The sequence below is a fragment of the Copadichromis virginalis genome, linkage group LG22 (assembly GCF_057382275.1).
Source record: "Copadichromis virginalis isolate Kocher_CV1m ecotype Utaka linkage group LG22, C_Virginalis_male_GT1.1, whole genome shotgun sequence".
Lineage (NCBI taxonomy): Eukaryota > Metazoa > Chordata > Actinopteri > Cichliformes > Cichlidae > Copadichromis > Copadichromis virginalis.
Genome location: NC_140638.1, coordinates 5,169,387 through 5,181,873, shown reverse-complemented (window position 1 = coordinate 5,181,873; position 12,487 = coordinate 5,169,387). Strand labels below are relative to the sequence as shown.

Below are 12,487 nucleotides of genomic sequence, written 5' to 3'. Positions count from 1 at the left end.
CTGGGGAGAAAAAATTATCGGCCGCTGTCAATAGCACGAGTAATCTGCTGAAGCACCTGACACGGCAGCACAGACAAAGCCTTCTGAGTGAGCCATCTTCATCATCCATGGATAACACCGCGGCAACTCCTGCTAAGCAGACGAAACTTGATTTCACTTCAGCAACACAGAAAGTGTCTGAAGGTGAGCTTAAGAAAATGATTGCAGGTTACGTTGTGGAAGAGATGTTATCGCTGCGTACTGTAGAGTCTCCATCTTTTAGGTGCATATTAAACAAAATACCTGTGTGTGGCAAAAAAGCAGCACTGCATGATCGAAAAACGTTTTCTACTTACTTAGATAAGTGTTACTTACTTACTTAGATAAGGGTGGCTGTAGCTCAGGTGGCAGGTCAGCCACTAATCAGAAGGTCGGTGGTTCGATCCCAGGCTGCCTCCTGGCTGCATGCCAAATATCCTTGGGCAAGATACTAACCCCATGTTTGCCTACTGGTGGTGGTCAGAGGGCCCGGTGGCGCCTGTGTCCGGCAGCCTCGCCTCTGTCAGTACGCCCCAGGGCAGCTGTGGCTACAATGTAGCTTGCCATCGCCAGTGTGTGAATGTGTGTGTGAATGGGTGGATGACTGAATGTAGTGTGAAGCGCTTTGGGGTCCTTAGGGACTAGAAAAGCGCTATACAAATGCAGGCCATTTACCATTATGCTGACATGGAAATGGAGCTTAAAGAGACATTCGAGAGTTTGGAATATATTTCCACGACTGCTGACATTTGGACGAACCATAACAAAAGTTTTCTCGGAATGACGGCACACTGGATTGATCCTTCTACTTTTGTACGAGGACATGCTGCGCTAGCATGTAAAAGAGTTCGAGGGAGACACACATATGATGTCATCGGCAATGAAATCGAGCAAGTACATTCGGCTTATGGACTGAACTCTAAAGTGACAGCCACCATGACAGACAACGGGTCCAATTTTATCAAAGCTTTCAGAATGTTCCAAAAATCAGACTCTGATGAGGAATCGGAAGAAGATGAAGAGGTGACATTTACTGATGTTGAGCAGACCCTTTCCACAGAATCTGAAGGATAGTTTTCTCTCCCTCCACACTTAAGGTGTGCATCACACACACTGAACTTAATTTTTCATGATGTTGAGAAATGGCTTCAAGCAAATGAGGCAAAATTAATCTACAGAAGTGCAACTTCAAAGTGTTCTGCAATGTGGACAAAAGCAAACCGTTCTTCTGTTGCTTCAGAGTTGGTAGATAATTTTTTCAAGAAAAAACTCATAGTACCTGTTTGAACACGATGGAATTCATTTCACGACGCTCTGTCCAGGATCACTGACATTCCCCTTGCTGAATTAAATACTGTCTGCACTCAGTTTGGAATCAAATGCTTCACTGATCGGGAGTATCTGTTCCTAAAGGAGTATTGTATCGTGTTGAAGCCACTCACTGTTGCACTAGACCAGGGGTGCCCAATCCCGGTCCTCGAGAGCTACCGTCCTGAAGCTTTTAGATGCATCCTTGTTCCCACACACCCAAATCAAATGAATGGCTTGTTATCAGGCCTTTGCCAAACATGATGGCATGCTGAAGAGGTAATCAAACCATTTGATTCAGCTGTGTTGGAGTAGGGATGCATCTAAAAGCTGCAGGATAGTAGCTCTCGAGGACCGGGATTGGGCAGCCCTGCACTAGACATATTGCAAGGAGAAGAGAACTGCTATTTTGGAATCCTTCCAACTCTGGAGATTCTAATGTCCAGGACGCTGGCACTGCAGGACGAGCTTAAGCTGACAGCATCCCTCCCTGATATCATTGTTAAGGTAATCTATATATAGCCTTACCCTAAAATAAATTTTTGTTTTATTTAGGGCTGGGCCATATTATACCGTTCACGGTAATACCGGTATAATGTTAGGCAACGATAGGAAAATGAAATATCGCGATAGAATATGAGTAAAACGCGCATGCGCAGAGCCTTTGTTTTCATACGCACATGGCCGATTGTTGAGTGAAACAGATGAACCAGAATTGGTTTGTAAAAATGGTGCAACTTCAGTGATGTGGAACTGGTTTGGTGTTTGTCCGTCAGATACACGACAAAGCACATTTTTTTGCAGAACATGCAAGCGGCCGTCGTTATTGTTATATTTGTCGGACTAAGATGCTCTTAAATCTGGGAGTAATCTGTGTCCTAAACTCCGTATCCTTCAGGTCAAACGAACACTGCAGCATCACTGAGAGTTAAAAACTGTCTAAATTCTTTCAACTTTAATAAAACGATCAGCATTGCTGCTTTACCAGGTGTAACTATGAAGTTTAACTTCCAGGCATCCATGAAAACAAAATTTATTACATTTAACGGAGTTAGAAGTTAGCAGGAAGCTAGCGGAAGTTAGCTCGCTAGTTTCGCTAGTTACCTAAGCATGATATTGAATGTTCTGACTGAGAGATTTCTGAAAAAAATCAAACGTACAGCTCTGCTATCACTTCCAACATAAATGAAGACAGGAAACTAAACAGCAGTGACGTTTGTAGGGTTACTGAAGTTGGGCTAGCTGGTATATAATGATTATAAAAGTTAACGTGAAGGTTCCTCATGGTTAGAGACAAATGCAATCGCATGGCAGGATGCTGTAAACGGACCAAACTTCAGTCAGGAGAACAACTGAGATAATCCATCCACAATACAAGGTTAGTTATTAATCTACTGCAACAACATGGGAATAGAGCAGCTGCCAGAGAATTCAACATTAATGAATCAATGGTACAGAAGTGGAGGAAGCAAGAAGAATGAGTTTAATAAAGTTTGATTTATCTGACTGCTTTGTTTCGCTTAATGTGCCTTATAGTCCTGTGCACCTTATGGTCCGAAAAATACGTATTTGACTTTTTTATTTGGCACACTGCAGTTTAATGTTGCAAAGCACCTTTTTTTTAACTTCAGTGGATATTATACATGGTTATGCTCAGGATATCTCAGCCCATTTCTACTGGAAATGCCTTTCGGTTAAACTTTCAGCAAGGAATTTGCATTTGCACTGTTAAATTTTTATAAAGCTTTAATGTACATAAAAACCAGCTTCTTGTTTAAGTGAAAATAAATGGAAGGTTGTCTTTTTGCGCTAGTAATGTTGTGGAGTTGTATTTTGTTAGTTAGTAACATGCATGAACTGACAACCCACAGCGTCACATAAAAACGTGGAAGGGTACCTTAGGCGTCAGCATGAGAAGTTAAGGGACGTGACAAATCGTCATTATTTTACGCGTCGGGAGTGAGAACGGGTTGTCAGTATACAAAAAGGACTGACAATCTAATGGAGAAACAAAACACTGTTACGTCACCAAGATGGAAGTATAAGGGAGGGTTTGGGAAGCAACAATGAATAAAGCTGAGAGAGAATATAAAGAAGTGAAACAATGCAAAAATGATTAAATTTTAAACTTTATTCTCAATACAAAGATACAGCAACACAGGGTGGTATATCCCCCCCAAAAAACAACCAAAAAAAAAAAGCATAACACAAATTCACCTATCTAAAGGGAAGAAAACTACTAAAATGCACTTCCGTGGCTTACACTATCCACTAGTACCTGTCGAGACAAAATTGATACCGCTCCCACAAACAACTCTAAAAACATCCCAACAGGCTTTCCTTTTCCTTGGCCTCAGTTTCACAAGCTAGAAGACAGCAGGGCATAACAGACAACTAGCAACAACCCGCTAGGGGGGTGCAGAGCCATTGCAAGGGGGGCACGGTATGAAAAGGAAAAAGAAAGAATGCTTGGACACTGCTAGCATAATGGACAGGTTTTTGACGTGGCTCCCACACAAACGCAAAGCAGGAGATGAAACATCGTCAAATATGTTTCCAAACCAACTTCCTTCCAGGCCAAAGACTAGAAAATATGATGAAGCATATCTTCCCTTTGGCTTCACCTGCACAACTGCCAAGGTAGGTCTCTGCGACAGAATTAGTTTTCCCTGCATCTGGAGCACGCACTGGGCTCTCCAAATCACAGACAAACAGTATCCCACATTTTTGATTTTTAGTTCACAAACACTTCTTGTAATGACTCACCACTCCTGACATTTTGGAGATGTTAGCTCTTTATACAGTAAAGTTACAGTGGGATACAAATAACATCAAGCTGATCCTGCCGAATTTTTTCCCCTTTTCCAAATCACGGACAAACAGTATCCCACAGCTGTTTATGGTTTTAAACCCATTTTGAGGCATTTTTGAAGAATGTATTGATAGCAATGTTGAACATTATTACACAGGAAAAAAACAACTACACGTAAAATAATTGCACCTTGACGCCTCTGACTTTCTAAATTTTTGGGACAAATAACTTCGTGTGTCGTGTAAAAACAGAAGATAGTAAGATTAACAGTTTTTTGTCTCTGTCATTGTAGAAATTGATCTCATGTAAACAATAACGTGGCGCACAGCGTGATGTGAAAAAAAGCACATACCTTTGACGTTGTGTGACGAACTCTGTATTCCTCGCAAAAACAGAGTTTTAAAAAAATCTCAGTTTTTGCGTTTACGCAATCCGAAACAGCCAAAGTAGGCTCTGTGGCTGGTCTATAAGTGAATATCTGATGTGGATTAGTATGGAAGGAGAGATCATACTCAGCAGCATCTATGTTGGAGCCCAGACATATTCATCTGCTAACATGGCAGATACTGCAAGGTAGATACTATCAGGGTTGAAAATTATTGATTTTTTCATTTTAATTATTAGATGAAGCTGTTTTATTATTTTATTTATACCCAATGCAATTGTGCTCATAACCGAGTTGGCGCTCCGTGTTTTGATGGTCATAAGCTTCGTCCGGTATTATGAATGGACTGAATTAATGAAGAGTGGACGTAGAGTGCAGAGGGTCCTTTTTGCTGCATGCTTACTGACAGGGGATTTTTCTAAGAATCACCCTGCAGTTCTTCAGCTTGAGACACCTGAGTTAGAAAACACAAACACTGCAGTTGTCTTTCACTCGCGAGGGAAGTCATGGACGCACGACCTGCGTCTCATCACTGTCTGCGTGCTTTATTTATACTTGTCTTGTGTGTGTGTGTGTGTGTGTGTGTGTGTGTGTGTGTGTGTGTGTGTGTGTGTGTGTGTGTGTGTTCGTGTGTGTGTACAAATAAAACAGAGTTGTTCTAAGAACTCAGAGCTGAGGTTCCCCTTTTTCTAAATCTGCATGTTCTTAGAAGAAGAGGAATCACAGAAGAGTTCATGACAGAAGTCACGTAGACATTTGCTTATTGATTAATAAAAGAGCACATTTCATGTAGCTGATCATGTATACACAATTTTCTTTTGACATTCCCTCCTGTGATCAGAAAATGAAATGTATCAGTGTTAGTAAGTAAAGTTAGTAAGTGTAAGTAACTACTTTTCTTTCTCATTCTCAGTTATTACATCATTAGTTACACTTCATCTTCATTAAACAAATAGGAAAAGAAGTCTTCATGATCTTCATCGGTTTGTGGTACATCTGCGTATGCTGTGAGTGATAAACTTATCATCTGTGAAATTACAGCTTTTAAACAAGGAATAACACAAATAAAGAAAAGCAAAATAAAACCAGGAAAACTCCATTGATTTCTGATGTTCTGGTGCTTTGTTTAATATTATCATTATAGATCTGTTTCTGTTATTCTTGGTGAGGGATCAGTTCTTAGGTTTTGGGTTCTCATGTGTGTTGCAGTTTCTGTTCAGTGTCTAGTCTGTCTCTCAGTGTCATGTCTGCATCTGGTTTAGTAATTCTTGTTTCCTGTCTTATTGTGAAAGTCTTTGTCTTATGTTAGTGTGTGCAGCTTTGCTCCCCCGTCTCGTTAGCCCTGATCTCCCCCAGCTGTGTCTCCCTTCTGTTGCCCATTCCCTCATTGGACTACCTCACCGACCGACCACAGTATGTGAGGACTCAGGGCTGTGTGTCGGACAGGGTCGTCTGCAGTACGGGGGCCCCACAGGGAACGGTTCTGGCTCCGTTCCTCTTCACCATCTACACTGCAGACTTCTCCCACAATTCCACCCAGTGCTTCCTGCAGAAGTTCTCTGATGACTCTGCAATAGTCGGCCTCATCACTGATGGGGACGACAAGGAGTACAGAGGTCTGACCCAAGACTTTGTGGACTGGTGCCAGCTGAACTACCTCCAGATCAACGCCAGTAAAACCAAGGAACTGGTGTCTGTGAAGGTTCTCAGTCATCCAGGTCATCGTAGTCAAAGGAGCTTGCAAAGAAAAGCGTCTGGACTTCTTTAAGTTGCTTGAAGACGTTTCACCTCTCATCCGAGAAGCTTCTTCAGTTCTAAGGTCAAATGGTGGAGAGTCCCAGATATAAACCTAGTGGGAGTGACCCCCCACAGAGGGACAAAAGGACCCCCTGATGATCCTTTAATCGCCTGAGCCAAGGTGGGAAACTGGGCGTGGGTCCCAATCAGCCAGAGTTTCGGGTGTGTTCATTGTGAAACCTGGCCCCACCTTATCATGCGAATTCCTGAGGTCAGATGGCCCAGGATGTGAGTGGGCAGCAGTCCATCTGCATCTTAAGGATAAAGGACACTCTTTCGAGGATGCCAATGTTCACATTTTGGACAGAGAGGACAGATGGTTTGAAAGAGGAGTGAAAGAAGCCATCTATGTCCACTGTGAGCGACCATCTTTGAACAGAGGCGGGGGTTTACGACACCAACTCTCTGCCATCTATAATCCAGTTCTGAGATCCCTTCCCAGATGCCTTAACGCCCACTCACATCCTGGGCCATCTGACCTCAGGAATTCGCATGATAAGGTGGGGCCAGGTTTCACAATGAACACACCCGAAACTCTGGCTGATTGGGACCCACGCCCAGTTTCCCACCTTGGCTCAGGCGATTAAAGGATCATCAGGGGGTCCTTTTGTCCCTCTGTGGGGGGTCACTCCCACTAGGTTTATATCTGGGACTCTCCACCATTTGACCTTAGAACTGAAGAAGCTTCTCGGATGAGAGGTGAAACGTCTTCAAGCAACTTAAAGAAGTCCAGACGCTTTTCTTTGCAAGCTCCTTTGACCAAGGAACTGGTGGTAGACTTCCGCAGGCACAAGCATTCTCCACTGCAACCACTGAACATCCAGGGTATGGACATCGAGGCTGTGGACAGCTACAGGTACCTTGGTGTTCATCTGAACAATAGACTGGACTGGACTCATAACTCAGACGCCCTCTACAGGAAAGGGCAGAGCAGGCTGTACCTGCTGCGGAGACTCAGGTCGTTTGGAGTGGAGGGCCCACTCCTGAAGACCTTCTATGACTCTGTTGTGGCTTCTGCTATCTTTTATGGTGTGGTCTGCTGGGGTGGCAGCATCTCTGCTGGGGACAGGAAGAGACTGAACAGGGTGATCCGAAGGGCCAGCTCTGTTCTAGGATGCCCTCTGGACCCAGTGGAGGTGGTGAGTGACAGGAGAACGGCGGCTAAGCCGTCATCCCTGTTGGACAACATCTCCCACCCCATGCAGCAGACTGTGACAGCACTGAGCAGCTCCTTCAGTGGGAGACTGCGGCACCCACGGTGTGGGACGGAGAGATTTCGCAGGTCTTTCCTCCCCACTGCTGTCAGACTCCATAATAAAGACTTTAACTGATCAAGCACACACATCCATACATATGCAATAATACTAAGTGCAATAATCCTTTCTGTCATCGTTGTATTTTTACTCAGTTGTATATAGTATTTGTATTTGTATTCTATTTTTATCTTATTGTATATTTATTTTATTCTATTCTGTACAGTTGTGTACTGTATTTATTCTTATTGTATTCTAATTTTTGCCTCATAACTTTTGCACTGTCCACTTCCTGCTGTGACAAAACAAATTTCCCACGTGTGGGACTAATAAAGGTTATCTTATCGTATCTTATCTTATTACTACCCTGTGTATTTAAGCCCTGTGTTTTGCCATGGTCGGTGTCGCGTCGTACCATCAGATTATGCCTGTGTGTTTTTTGGTCTCAGTGTTCAGTCATCACTTCATGTTTTGTTTTCTTGCCAGCAATAAAGCTGAGGTTTTTAAATTGCATTCCGTTTTCCGAGTCCTGCATTTGGATCCTCATCTCTGCCTGCCCGCACACAGAGCCCTGACAGGCGCAGTGTTGAGCTTTTGTTACCTAGAGGCTACACAAGCCAGGAAGTACCAATGACCGGATTTGGTGTGTGGTAGTAACAGGTAGTGATGGCCAAATGAAGCTTTCCGAAGCACTGAAGCTTGTATTGAAAAATGGTTCATTACTCGAAGCTTTTCAACACAGTCCTCTCCGGTGACATCTGGTGGCGAATATTTTGAAGAGCAGCTTGAATCTGCAAAATAAAACGGACTGCTCAATCATCACTGCTCACTCAAGAGTGGAGTTCTCTCTGATATTGGGCCACCATTCCGTTGCTTTGAACATGTAATTGGTTTTGTTTACTCGATTGAGGGGCTGAAAAAATGTAATGCGTATTTGCGTAATACATTTTGATCAATAAACTTTCCCTATTTAAACATGCACTATGGTGTGGCCTTTCTTTGCTCATAACTGCTTTATGTTGGTAAATACAATAAGTGAGCAATATATACATTATACATATGATAACGCACAGCACATTATGGAGTATGCCCCTGCTGTGGAGTCCTGCCTCCATCTACTTGTCATTTAATCACTGGACAGTTGGACAGGTTCATACAAAATATTAGATTAGGCCAATTGTCCTATACATATTTTTGACCTAGGGGTGGGATTGATTGTGAACTGGAAAGGGAAAATGCTTAGGGGGCTGAGTACGGCTGCATCGTTACTGATTTGTAGAATCATTTTGATTCGATACAGGATCCGATTCAATTTGATTGGAATCTGGAAAGTTTTGCCTCAGTCAGAAATATTACAATTCTGGTCATGTATCGGTATATATCCATCATTTCGTATCTATTAAAAGAAAGCTGACACATGTGAGCCTTAATTAGAGATGTAAACAGAAAGTTATGAAACCCGCAGCTGCAGAAGCCAGCGAAGAAAAAAGAGGCAAACACAGCGCGGACCCGACGACGCACCAAAATCTGATTCTGACGCGTCGGGTCCACGCTCTGTGTTCACGTTTGTATGCAGAATCCGTAAACCTGCTCCCAGTTACTGTTTTAGCTGTATGGTGTTTGACGACATGTTGTGAGGTTTAACCTGAGATGCTGGCGTTTCAGGCATAATAACGTTAATTTACAAATCGACACGGGATTAATGAATCAATATCACTTTATTCAATTTAGCATGGATTGAAATCAGAAAGGCGATAATCAAAACCCACCCCTAATCAAGAACTTGCAAAGTAAAAACACGATCTATGTCAGGTAGCCCTTTTGTTATTTACATTTAAAAAGAGGATTAGTGTTACTGTGCACAGGCTGAGTCTGTTTCTTTTCTTAGAAATAGTTTCTCCTGCCCTGGAGAAAATCTACTTGCATGGAACAGAAGAGGCTGTGGAGTGCAGGAACCACACTGCAAGCTGGTAGATATGCACCATGAGAAGTAAGTGTTGGCTTTCTTGCCGCTCAGCAATTGATAACAAACAACCTTAAAATGTGTTTTTAGCTAAACTTTGACACAGCTGCAGCACATTAATAATAATGAGAAGCTACAATATATATATAAGTTGTGACACCCGGTCAAGTCCCTGCTCCCTGTACTTTGCAGGAACACAGAACACTTTTTCTTCCCTCAGAAATTCATTACAATTACATTACATAATGCATGTAATTTTTAATTTATTTAACCCCAGTAATACGTCAAAACATATACAATTTACAGACATATATGCATACTTGTGCACCCACAACACACATATATACACATCACTGTTGTGAAAATAGTGGGTGAACACCCGATCAGAGCCACCTCCTCTCTGATGAGTACGCCTGTGTCACGTAAATAACACGCGATCACCTGAGGTGCAGGAAAATCTAAACACCTGTACCACCACAATAAATAAACAAAACATAAACATTCACTTTGGCTCTTACACACTTTTTAAAACCCTTTTTGTATTTATCTATTTATTGCAGGACATTATTAATAATGAGAAGCTACTTAATAATAATGAGAAGCTACTGTATGTGTATATATATATATATATATATTATTAAGTAGCTTCTCATTATTATTAATGTGCTGCAGCTGTGTCAAAGTTTAGCTAAAAACACATTTCAAGGTTCTTTGTTATCAATTGCTGAGCGGCAAGAAAGCCAACACTTACTTCTCTTTGATCAAAGAACACTGGATGACGTCACAGTGGCTGTGCCCATCCGTGCTACGATCATCTAGCGGTTGCTAGGCAACAGTCATTCGATGTGGGTGGGGCTTGGCAATTATCAAAGGGCAGTGGGCGGGGCCTACAGGACCCGAGCCTATAAATAGAACTCCAGAACTCCATAAACACCTGCGATTTAGTTCAGAGCGCATTCATGCATCAGAACAGCGAGCAACATTTAAACACATTTAGTTCACAAAGAGCAGACATACCTGCCACAACATCAACTCCCCAGCAATTTGTTTCCACTTCTCCAATTCAGAGTCAAAGAAGTAGAAATACAACCTTCAACATGACAACTCCACACAGTTACTCCTCAGTGGAAACATGGAAGTGCTTAAGCGAGTACTTTTTTGGTACAATTGTACCACAGTGGAGATCTCTGCAGTCAAACCCAGAGTACTGCAACTCTAAGCTGCCTTCCACTTTGTTACAGGACATGTTGAAACTTTGCTCCATGTTAGTGGATGCAACAGAGACAACCATGGAGAAGGGAGCTCCTGTGTCCACACAGTCAGAGGAGTGTCTTGAGTCAGTGGACACCGATTCCCATGAGCAAACAGGGGTAACACGAGCAAAGGAAGACATGGTAACAGAAATATCTGTAGACAACTGTGTTGATAATAAAAAAACAGAAACTCCGGAACTGGAGACAGAGGCCAGTGCAAGTCTTCAGCATGTGGACACACAATCCCAAACCACAGCCACAGCAGAACCAAGAAAGAGCTGTATGAAGAAAAAGTCCACAGCTGATACAAAAGACTGGGACAAAATAGAAGCTTGTCCCATGAAAAAGCCTGCAATGCCAGCTGCATATGAGTCAGACGTTGATAAATGCAAGGAAACGGAGGCAAAAGGAGGAAAAGACAGCATCCTGAAAGAAATATCTGTAGACAACTGCAGTGATAATAAAAAAACAGATGCTGCAGAACTGAAGACAGAGGCCGGCAAATGTCTTCAGCATGTGGACACACAATCCCAAGCCACAGCAGAACCAAAGAAAAGCTGTATGAAGAAAAAGCCCACAGCTGATACAAAACACTGGGACAAAATAGAAGCTTGTCCCGTGGAAAAGCCTGTGATTCCAGCTGTACATGAGTCAGAAGTTGGTTCTTCTTCTGTCATCAGTCTGGCATCTGATGATGTGTCTGCAGAAAAAATGTTTGTTTATGCACTTACTCAGTTGGTAGTTTCACGGGCCTTAGAGAAAGTCTCCTCTAAACACAAAGACTCCACAAGGATTCCCAACTGTTATCGTCTGCTTGAGAAAATCTGGCCTGAAATTGAGGGAAAACATTTGGATCTATGTCCAAAGAGGCTGCCCAGTATGGCGAAAGCCATTTTCACCAATCTCTGTAAAGTGCATAAGTGCAAGGAAAAACATTTGATTTCAAGTCTGAAGGAAGAGCTTGAGGATGATATTACTGTCCCAACATTCACCAGACATCTGCTGGCATTACCCAAAAGAATACTCACTTTATCTAAAAACCGAGACGAGTACAGAGAACTTGTGGAACGCTTTGCCAGAGATCTGGTTATGCACGCAATGAGCAATACAAATGAAGCAGGGAAATTGCCTCTAGGGGCTGATGAAGCCATTAAACAGAGGCTTGCCCAAAAAGTCTGGGGTAAAATTGTGTCCCAAAATCTTGAAATCTCCTTGGAGGACAATGAAGAGGTCAGCGTGGCAGTATACAATGAACTCCAGGAAAAGTGGAAATATCCAAACACTGTCATGCAGTTAATGAAAATTGGCCACCGAAATGTTGACAAAGAGATTGTCAAAAGTTTCATAAGAAATGCACCATTGAAGAGACCAAATATCTTCTCTAGGATGTTTTCATGTGTATGCTAAAGTTTACCTGACACATGGTGGCGTTACAAAGAAGTTTACTCACTTTATTTAAAAGCCCAGAAGAGTAACAAGAACTTGTGGAACTGTTCACTAAAGACCACATGAAATTATTACCAACAAATACCAACAAATTACCAACCGGTCGCAGCAGATGGCCGCCCCTCCCTGAGCCTGGTTCTGCCGGAGGTTTCTTCCTGTTCAAAGGGAGTTTTTCCTTCCCACTGTCGCCAAAGTGCTTGCTCATAGGGGGTCATATGATTGTTGGGTTTTTCTCTGAAGCGCCTTGAGGCG

At 42.6% G+C, this 12,487-nt stretch overlaps 1 long non-coding RNA gene across 1 annotated transcript in view; it reads right to left on the bottom strand.

Moving 5' to 3' along the window:
• Positions 1-12,487, bottom strand: part of LOC146682500 (uncharacterized) — a 50,846-nt gene that overhangs the window by 27,531 nt on the left and 10,828 nt on the right. The gene's annotated exons all lie outside the window — the stretch shown is intronic.